Source organism: Rhinopithecus bieti, unplaced genomic scaffold, assembly GCF_001698545.2.
Source record: "Rhinopithecus bieti isolate Rb0 unplaced genomic scaffold, ASM169854v2 scaffold_6792, whole genome shotgun sequence".
NCBI classification, from domain to species: Eukaryota; Metazoa; Chordata; class Mammalia; order Primates; family Cercopithecidae; genus Rhinopithecus; species Rhinopithecus bieti.
Window position 1 is genome coordinate 1167805 of NW_016805361.1, and position 9885 is coordinate 1177689.

The 9885-nt window shown below is 38.3% G+C and overlaps 1 long non-coding RNA gene across 4 annotated transcripts in view; it reads right to left on the reverse strand.

Annotated features, from left to right (window-relative positions):
• The window catches only part of LOC108529740 (uncharacterized), a 148937-nt gene that overhangs the window by 120232 nt on the left and 18820 nt on the right, over positions 1-9885 (reverse strand). For all 4 annotated transcript variants that reach the window (XR_001885658.1, XR_001885657.1, XR_001885659.1 and 1 more), the window contains exon 4: positions 2112-2277. This is a non-coding gene — a long non-coding RNA (uncharacterized LOC108529740). The remainder of the gene's footprint in view (positions 1-2111; positions 2278-9885) is intronic.

Consider the following 9885-nt stretch of genomic DNA (forward strand, 5'->3'; position numbering starts at 1 on the left):
ACACTTGTTGGTTCCTTTTATCAATTTATTGGTCTATTTCAAGTCTGTCTTTTACTTGAGAAAGAAGAGACTTCTCTGTTTACAAGGATCATATAGTTTTACCTTATACAAGTACATAATTTGTCTATATTGTCTATTGTTAATGTATTCATACCTTTCTACCAAGTAGCCCAGACTGGAAGCAGTCCCCATAGGACACCCCCACAGTTTGAGAGGGTTGTCAGACAAAGTTATAGGATACTTAGTCACCACGAAACTCTGGCTTGAAACTTGTCTCGTTCCTCCCCCAAGTTCCTCAGGAATGTGTAGTTATTGTCACTGCTGGGTTTACTTTTGTTATTTTTAAGTGTTTGTGATGTGAGTTTCCTTAGAAAAGCATCTGACAGTAATCTAATTCATAAAAAAAAAAAGAAAAGAAAAAAAAAAAAAAAAACTGTGATTCAAGAAGTTGAAAAAGACCTTCCCTAGATTTGTTGTCATCTCCTTCTGCATGGGGACTGATTTCCCCAGGGAGGCACCAGGATAGAGTTTTTTACCTCTGACCCACCAGATGGTAACACCTATCCTTGGTAACCAAGGAAAGCAGGCAGCACCTAGGGTTAAACAGTAAGTAGCTTCCACACCTAACACCCTGAAAATTTTGTAGATGCCTGCTATTTACCCTTGCCTGAACCATAAAGTCGTTTTAAAGTACATAGTTCTAGATTATGGCTACCTCCCAAGAACATCACCCTCTTGTTTATTTACTTATTCATTCAACAAATCTTGAGACTACAAAAGAGAAACAAATAACAGATATGAAAAATTGATATAACACCTTTTAGTGGGAGAGACACAATTGATCAATACATCAATACATGTATAAATACATAACATCATGGCATATAATATTATGTCATATCAGGTAATAGTAAATGCTATAATGAAAAAAAAAGCAAAATAAATAGAGAGTAATGGGAAGTGCTAATTAAGATACCGTAGCCAGGGAAGGCCTCTGTAATATGTTATGTATGCAGAGACCTGATTGGAGTAAACCAGAGGGATATTCAGGAAAAGAGTAACACAGAGAGAAGTGCATGTGCAAAGGCCTTGAGGTGGAGCACATATGTGTGTTCCAAGAACAGCAGAAAGTCCATGGCATTGGAGTGTGATGAGCAAGGGGAGGATGGAAGGAGACAAAGCCAGGGATTAAACAGGAGCCAGACCCTGAAGGGCCCGTCAGCTATGGAAACAAATTTGCATTTTATGCTGACCCCATAATCTGAAGGAAATAGAGGAATCACTATGACTACAAAGTTTTCAGCCCGAGTCTTGGAATAAAAGAAGTGTCATTTACTGACATAAGAAAAACCAGGGGAAAAGCAAGTTGGCACTGAGAGGGAGATGTGAATTAAGAATCAGTGGGTACCGGTATCGTATTGTAGAGTGATGATTGGCATTTACACACTTTCATCTTTAGGGATTTCCACCTAAATTTTCATGTCTCATCAACTTCCAATTATTAATATTTTGGCCAGGGGAAGCATGTAACCAGAATGGCAATCCAAAACTTATTTAGGTTTTATGCAGAGCTGATTTCAGGGACCATTTTGAGGTAGGTTAAATTTATGAAGTTTCCCAGTGTCCAGGTTTGCCTCTTCCCCAACCCATCCCAATTTTTTTTTCTCCACATTGCTCCCAGATTTTCTCTGAAACCATTCATTTCCCTTGTTACCTGTCTGTTTCTGCCTCCACTTGTCACCACCCATATGACTAGGGAAAAGATCAGGTATCAGTCACTTACACATAGGATGAATTCAAACCCTTATTCAGTATCTCTCTGAAATATTTACCCTTTAAAGTTTGTCCCTAATTATGTGATAGATATTCCTGTTCTCCATTTAATTCTCCTCTTAAGGGAGCATGCAGCATGAAAATAAGCACTGGTAGGTTTAGACACCTATATATAGATTTTGCCTACATTTGAGACATGATATGAAGATAAGAATGACCCAACACAGTGTATGCGAGGAATGCTTCCAAGCATCCTCTGCTTGTTCAAGAAAGACCCCATCTGAAAAATTGTTTTAAAATAAAGCAGTCTATGAGGGAAGAAATAAGTATTTACTTACTGCTATGATGGTTACAGGATGTTGAATATGGTCTGAGGTGGTGGAATAAAGGGTGGTTGTCCAAACTGATCATCAGAACAAATGGCCATAAAGCAGGTTTCTGGAACAGACAGGTAAAGTCAGGGACTACCAGGAGCCAGGAACATGATTCCAGGGAGCAGCAGATCTGGAAAGAGGACGCAGATATCAGAAAGACCTTCTAAGAGAAACAGCCAGTAACACCGCAGGTGTGATTAGCTTTTCAGAGCCATGTGTTCACGTCTGTGAGCACAGTGGCATTCTCCAGGACCAAGGAAATACCCATTGCTAAGTCATTTTTACCTCAAGCTAAATACTTCTTCTAGAAGTCTAAGTACTTTGAATCATTACTTCATGGCTGATTACCTTTGTCAAATTCTTCATAAATATTATTTTAAAATGAAAGAACTGTAGGTAGAATACTACTGATTTTTATCTCCACATATTAGTTAATACTCTTTTCAGTATTAATATTCTATGATCTTTTGGAGGAATGTGAATGGGTCTTTCCTCATTTGCTTTATTTTCATGTATCCCTGGACTCTCATGAATGGATGTTTTCTTTTCTAGAAAGAATATATGCATGCACAGACTAAAATGTTTTCTAACGGAAAATCACTCCTACTAATGGCATTTTACTTAAGTATTGGAAGAAAAATAAAAATAAACAAAAAAAATCCCAAACAATTGATATTTATATCTTCTAATATAGCAAGCAGAAAATAAAGTTGCTAAGATTAACTTGTTACTCTTAACCCAAATAAAGCCTATTCAGTTATGTCACTAACCCAGAGTAGAAAATATATCTGCAAAACTTCATTACAGTAGCCAATCTGGCTGCCAGGGTTGACTTTAAGTAGAAAATCTACACTGAAAATGTAATACACTAAAAGACCAATGACAAATAACTACTAACAATGATCTGTGCCAATCCAACCCTCAAGCCAGGGTGACTTCACCAGAGGGTAATCTCATAGCCTGAGGAATTACTGAATTAATTGTACAGCTTTGGGACTAGACATGTCCTGAAATCCCTAGACACTGTACTGGAGAAGGGCATCATGGGAATGTGCTTCCTACTTGGTGAACAGCATTCTGCTTCCTGCAGAGAAAAGCATGGATCCAAGGGTAGTGTTGGTGGTGTGGTCTGAGGAGATAAGGAACAATGCACACCACCTAAATATCCTTTCACACTCCTTTTGGGCTCAATAATTATTCCCTAATAAAATTTTAAAAATTATAGTCATATATATATCCTCTATAAATATGTATAGTCATACATATGCACTGTGTATAGCCCATGTATATATTACATAAACATACAGTAATGTGTAATATATATTCATAACCCTTACATAAGAGGATTTATTTGTGAGTTTAAATTTTTCTCAGAGTGTAGAGATTATAGATATTTTATCATTTTATCTCTCCTTTTAAACATTTGTGTTTCCTTTGATCAAGGACAAAATAAGATCTATGAACCCAATCATACTGTCATTTTGCCCTCAGATATCAGAAAGCTTAGAGAGAACATTAATTCTCAATTATATTTAGTATTCTTAACCTATGTTTTCGGTCAAATTTTCTCACCCAACTTCAAAGTTCCTCATCCTCACTATTCAGGTTTTGATTTGTTAGCTTCATTCAAATGATTGTTTTACTTACGCACCTAGTATTAAAAATAATTCATGTCCTTTTTTGTTCATAAGTATCATACATATAGATAATATCATATTTGATATACACATTTATACATATGTACATATCTAATAAAAATAAGACAATAGCTAGCTATTATTTATTTACAGTTTATAATGAAAGTATACTACTTTTTCCCAAATGGAACCTGAAAATGGGCCTTGACATGAAACAAGGAACCTGGAGGGTACAGGGAACAAAAAAGCCAGGGCCCAGACGGGAGATGGTGGATGCTAAAAGCACCCTTCTTTGTTACATTTACTACCAGGCAACTTTGTCCAGGGAAAATCTCTGTTTCTGAGCAGGCTCAGAATGGAGAAGAGAGAGATAAAGCAGAGTAGTTGATCCTTAGTAGTCAGGGGATTGCCTAATGAGAGTTGAAAATTCAGTTCCCCCTGATTGTTCTGGAGCACACTCTGGAGCCAATTCTCAGTCAGGGAGACCCCACAGAAAAAAACAGAAGCCCGTGTCAACTCCAGAACTTCTTAGTCTCCTGGAGCCACTAAACCGGAGAGGATCATGGATCATCAGCCTCTGTGGTTAAAAGAAAAGCAGACACACTTTGATTTTTACCCCACAGGAGGGGTGAAGGTAGGCTGATATGTGCTCATATAATGGTACTTTCTTTTCTTTGTTACCTCACAAGAATTGTTCTGCAAATACATGGAATATTTTTTATATTTTGTCAATAGAGGAGATCAATTCAGTTACAACCACTCAACTCAGATCACATCCAAGGCACTTTGATAAGCCACTGCAACTAATGATAATCTCAATCAATCTCCTGGTTGCTGTTATAGTTGCCCAAGCCCTGGTAACAATCTGGAGCCTTTAAGACCAGCATGGAGTAGGAGCTGAGAGAAATCTACCAATAAGGTGAGGCCACTATGAGAAGAGATCAGCAGTCTCACTTGAGCATTGCAAATGCTTACGTGTGTCTGGGCAGGCTGCAACATTACCAACATCTCATTCCAAGGGCCAGGAGAAAGAGCACAGAAGAACATCCAGTCAATGGAAGAGGTGTCCAGTCAACTGGCAGGCAGGTCAGATTAGACTTGATAGACATTCACGTCTCTCTAATAAATGCTTGAAGCAGAGAGAAGAGCCTGACAGGAGCTTGGAAATCAGGTGGGGTACCAGGTAACCCCATGGTCTAGAATCCAGTCCCAGGAAAGAACTAGAGTAGGAACCAGAAGGCAGGAGCCCATCAAGCAGGTCTATACAGCAGACTGGCCATACTTCCAATGGGATTGCAAGAATAAGAGAAGATGCAGACCTCTGATTAGCCAGAGCTGAATCTTTCTTGTGTACCAGACAATAAGCTCAAATTAACAGACTATTTACAGATCATTCTCAATGGTAGGAAAGGGACTCTCAGTGTATTGTTTCTCAAGTTCCGACAGCTTCAGGAACCAAGCACGGTGAAACAAGCCTGCGGATGATGGCAGGCTGGAATACCCAGAGCTTCATTTTCTGCCTGCATCTGACATGGAGCCTTTCCTTGTCCCTGAAATGTTGGCATCTGCAAATGGGAGAGTGAGACAGTCCTGCAGAGAGCAGAGCCCAGGTCCACAGGAGCATCACAGCGGGATAAAGAATACATAAAGGAAGATAGATCAGTTCAGAAGTCCAGCCTTGAAAAAGAAAATGACCTTCACAATATGATTATATATTAAATTTCAGGCCAAATATTGATGCTACAAAGGATAATTTTATTGTAATTTTTATGAGTAATTCCCAAGACACTTTATTCTCACTTTAGAAACTTTTCATCTAAATATTTTATATAAGCCCTTCTTTCTTAAAAAAAATTCAGAATTTTATAATACATCAGCCTGATGTGTTTTATAATACATGCTGCTTGAGTTAATGAAAATCCTGAGATGAAACTTATTACTTAAATTATTTTAAGGTACATTATACAGCTTGTAGAAATCTGCCATTTTCCTCTCAGGATAAACCACTTCCCTCTGGTTTAGCATAATAAAGACTTGAAATTTGCAAATTCAGGCATTATAAATCACTGTATCCCTTTGAAACACAACCGGTCAATTGTCTTTCTCAGCTAAAATGTATTGAGTTGCTGTTTTGTAGACTATTATAATCCAGGATGCAAACTAAACCAAAATTAACTGTATGTAAAATTCATTACAGAGGAGCTTATAAACTTATCACCTGAAAGTTTTATACAATAACAAGAAAAAGGGAGATTTAACATGAAAACTGCTATAGGGAATACATATTTATAATTAATGACTACTGACTATGCCATATTGTAACTAAATTATGATAGATCATAATTAAAAGCAATGAGTTTTGCTCTTTGAAAGAATTACAAACTGTGAGGTTTTTGTTGTTGTTGTTGTTGTTTGCCTATGGTGCAAACAGTCTGAAGAAGGAGAGGCATTATTGGGGCTACCTCATATATCTACTCCATAGGAAGGAACTAAAGTGTCCCCTATTTTCTGCATGGCATGGTGAGGAACATAGTTAAAGTACGCCCATGCTCATACAGCCAGGGATGATTTCGTGCACATGCAAGCTGCACAACACACAGAGTCTCACACTCAGAAGGGTCCGGCCCTTAATGTAATGCTCTATCACCAACTTAAAGAGTCTTCATAATTTTCAAAGGAGAAAACTTGCGTTTTCATTTTATTCTGGGTCCCTCAAATTGTTAGCCAATCCTGCATACAGAGAAGCCCATTACAAATCAAGGAACATCACCTCTGTTGGCACAGGACTTCACACAGTGTCTGATGCATGGAACAGCAAATGTTCATTGAATGAATTAAATAAAATTTACTCCCTAATTGTCAAGACAGATTTTAGTCTGCTCCAGTTGACTTTCTTTCAAGACTATGGGGGAAGAAACAATCAAAGAAGGGAATTTTCTGCCACTGAAAATATTTTTCCATATCAACTTAGCCATATTAATCTCTTCCCCTTTTTTAACAACATACAATTTATTAAACTGTGTGTGACCAGGGTTATGCTGATATCCAGTGCAGGCTGAGCACATCCAGAGAACCTTGGGATACCCAGGCAGCAGGCCACCAGAATTCCTTTTACATGAGGACCCATATCCATAAATATTCTTTAAGACAAAAAAAAGGTAACTGGGGAATTTGGCAGTTAGACACCTGAAACCCTTGAACAAAGAGAGAGCTCTCAAACTTTGGATTTAGAAAGGCAGTGAGTCATCCTGTTTCAGGAAGAGCTAGCAAGGTGAGCTGACTTGGGCAGATGGATTGCTCCAAGGCTGGATGTCACTCCTACGCACTTCTGTAGGTAGGTCTGGGGATTCTTGCACAGCTGGTATCATATTATTTGTTATAGCACAACATCAGCTGTAGGAATGAGCTTGGTGGCCACATATTTACCATATGACCCTGCTCCTGTGGCCACAGTGATTGAGCAGTACATGGGCAAATGTCTCCAGGAAAGCTCCTTCTCTGAGATTTTGAACCAAGACTTACAAAGCTAGAGTCTGATAGCAGGAGCTTCCACTGACAGGCCATATAGAGGTGGAGCTGGGGTGACCCGCCTGATCATTGTATGAACTAATGTTTAAGTTAGAAAAAGCCAAATTGCACAGCAAAACAAGGGATTAGAGAGATGTGCTGAGAGAAGCAAAAGCCAGAAATGCAGAGAGAAGAAGAGGGAGTATCTATCTCCATTCCTAAAGCTTTCCAGTTTCCAACTTCATTCTCACAAGGCCCAGCTTATTTCCATGTTTCTGTATTAAGTAAATATCCTTTCACTCAGCTAGCTTTGTTTCTTGCAATCAAAGGTCTAGTACACCATTTCTGAAAAGTGTATTCTAAGTTCTTTGATAGCACTTACTGAGAAATTAAAACACCAACAGCTGGGATCACCTAAGATGAGATCATCTGGGGTTGGCCATAAGAGCTGACATTAGAGTAGAAAAAGATGTGTTTTCTCAACCTCCGAAGAAACAGAGTCAATTATAACCGTCCAATACAAGCTGAAAAAACATTTGCTTCTTAATAGTGTCCATTCCAGCTGTTTCAAGGGCATCCACCCAGTGCTTACAGACTGCTCTGTCACTTTCCTACTGCTAATTAGAAGGTAGGAAGCCCAGCCCTCCCTAGGATTGTCTCACAGTCCCAGCACTGGGGGAGACATAGCCAGAGTACCATCATAGAAGCTATGACAATGATATCAAATTACACAGGATTGTCCAGGAACTCAAGAGAAAGAAAGGAATCTGAAGAACAGAAGCAAAATCAAGCAGGGAACTCAATTCAAAAGTCATTGCAATGGTCATCCAAGTCCTTGACTATCCCTGAGACAGATAATCTGAGAAAGCTAGAAGTAGCTTTATATACTGGTGCTCTTCATGGCTTTTCATTAAATTCATTCAAGGTCTTTGTGACAAGCCTTCTTCTTGTTATTTCCTACTGCTTCATTTGTCCTCTGCCAATACATTTTCAAAAGCAAGATGATGCCAATAATTCTCTTTTTCTCCTCCACATTTGCCGCAACACTAGACACATGAAGGTATTTGAAAATATTTATTTAACTGAATTGATTGAATGACTAGTTTCCCAAATGGGGTTAGTAAATTTCTATTTATCATATAGTAGAATCTAGCCCAGTGTCTTGATGGATAAAAGAAAACAGTGTAAAGCACGAGGGAAAAATGCTTCACCTACCCTAAGCTCTAAACCTTCATTGATTTTCAAGTCTTTGTTGCATTTTCTCCCAATATTATTTAAGACTTTTTCACAACATGAATTTCTACCAGGCCAAGCTTGAAACACATTATTTCAGCCTAGCTGAATTCACACACATGCGCACACACACACACACACACACACCTCATATATTATTTTTCCCTATAGCAGATGCTTTGTCTGTTGAGCTTTTGCTTAGTACAGCTCCTAGCATCTTACATAGCTGTCTGCTCACACTGGACACTTAATATATACTTTGCTGTTTTAAGCAGACTCCTGAGAGATTCTTTTAAATAACCCAAGTCTGGGGGTGAAATAAAATCTCCAAGGCTGTTTTCAAAGAAGGTACCAAAGAAGGGATGCCAACAGCCATTGCACCTTCTCCTCGACCACTATGTCAGAATATGCCCTTGAAATCAGAGTTTCTTCACATTTATGGTTCCTGTGGTGAGTATCTGGCTCGCCTTGAACTCTTAACCACCTGGACCTCAACCCAGTTGGTCATGGCATGTCATGGTGGATTCTCTCCTTGCTTGCCTTGCCTCTCTTGTTGATTGGACGAATGCTTTACCTCCTAACCCAGAGCAAACACAGACTACCTTCCTTTTGCCTATGTCACAGGACCCTGGGCTCTGGATTTCCAACCTGTACTTTTTACCACTCACTTGAATTATATTTGGCTGTTCCACACCTGGCTCCTTTGGACCATAATAACCCTGCTGCTAGCCATGATCTTTCCTTCTTTTCATCCTTCCTTCTTTACTTTTCATAATCTTTTTGGACAGACATTAAATGAGGATTCACTGTTACTCTAAAGAAACAAAGATTGAGGAAGACAGAGTTTTTTACTTCAAAGAAGTCATAAACCAATGAAAGAGACTGCCAATTAAACAAGCTGTTAGCACACAATATGATAAATGTTTTCTTGATATATACACAGTGAAGTGCTTCATTCTTCTGAGCAAAGCAGGGAAAATGCTACAAAGCAGATGTTGATGTCTGACCTAAATTTTAAGCACTATCAATTATTTTGCCTAAATGCTATGCTATTGGCCAATGTTTTCATAATTACTTCCAGGCAATATGAAAAAGAGAACGTGTAACATTAGATTTACATCCTAGAAATTTCACTCAGGTAGGTTTGGGTGACTTGAGGAAAAGGTAGAAAATCTGTTGTTTTATAATTTTATCTGTTTTCACAGTTCATTGTATTTACCATTTTCCTTTCGTTTAGTAAAAGTATTTAATGATATCTTAAAGGGTATCATGATAGTAATAACAAAAGCTAATTCCAGCTGTTCCCGAGAGATTTTCTATATTTTATTGCTGAATTTTAAATTTAAAATTATTTTAATATA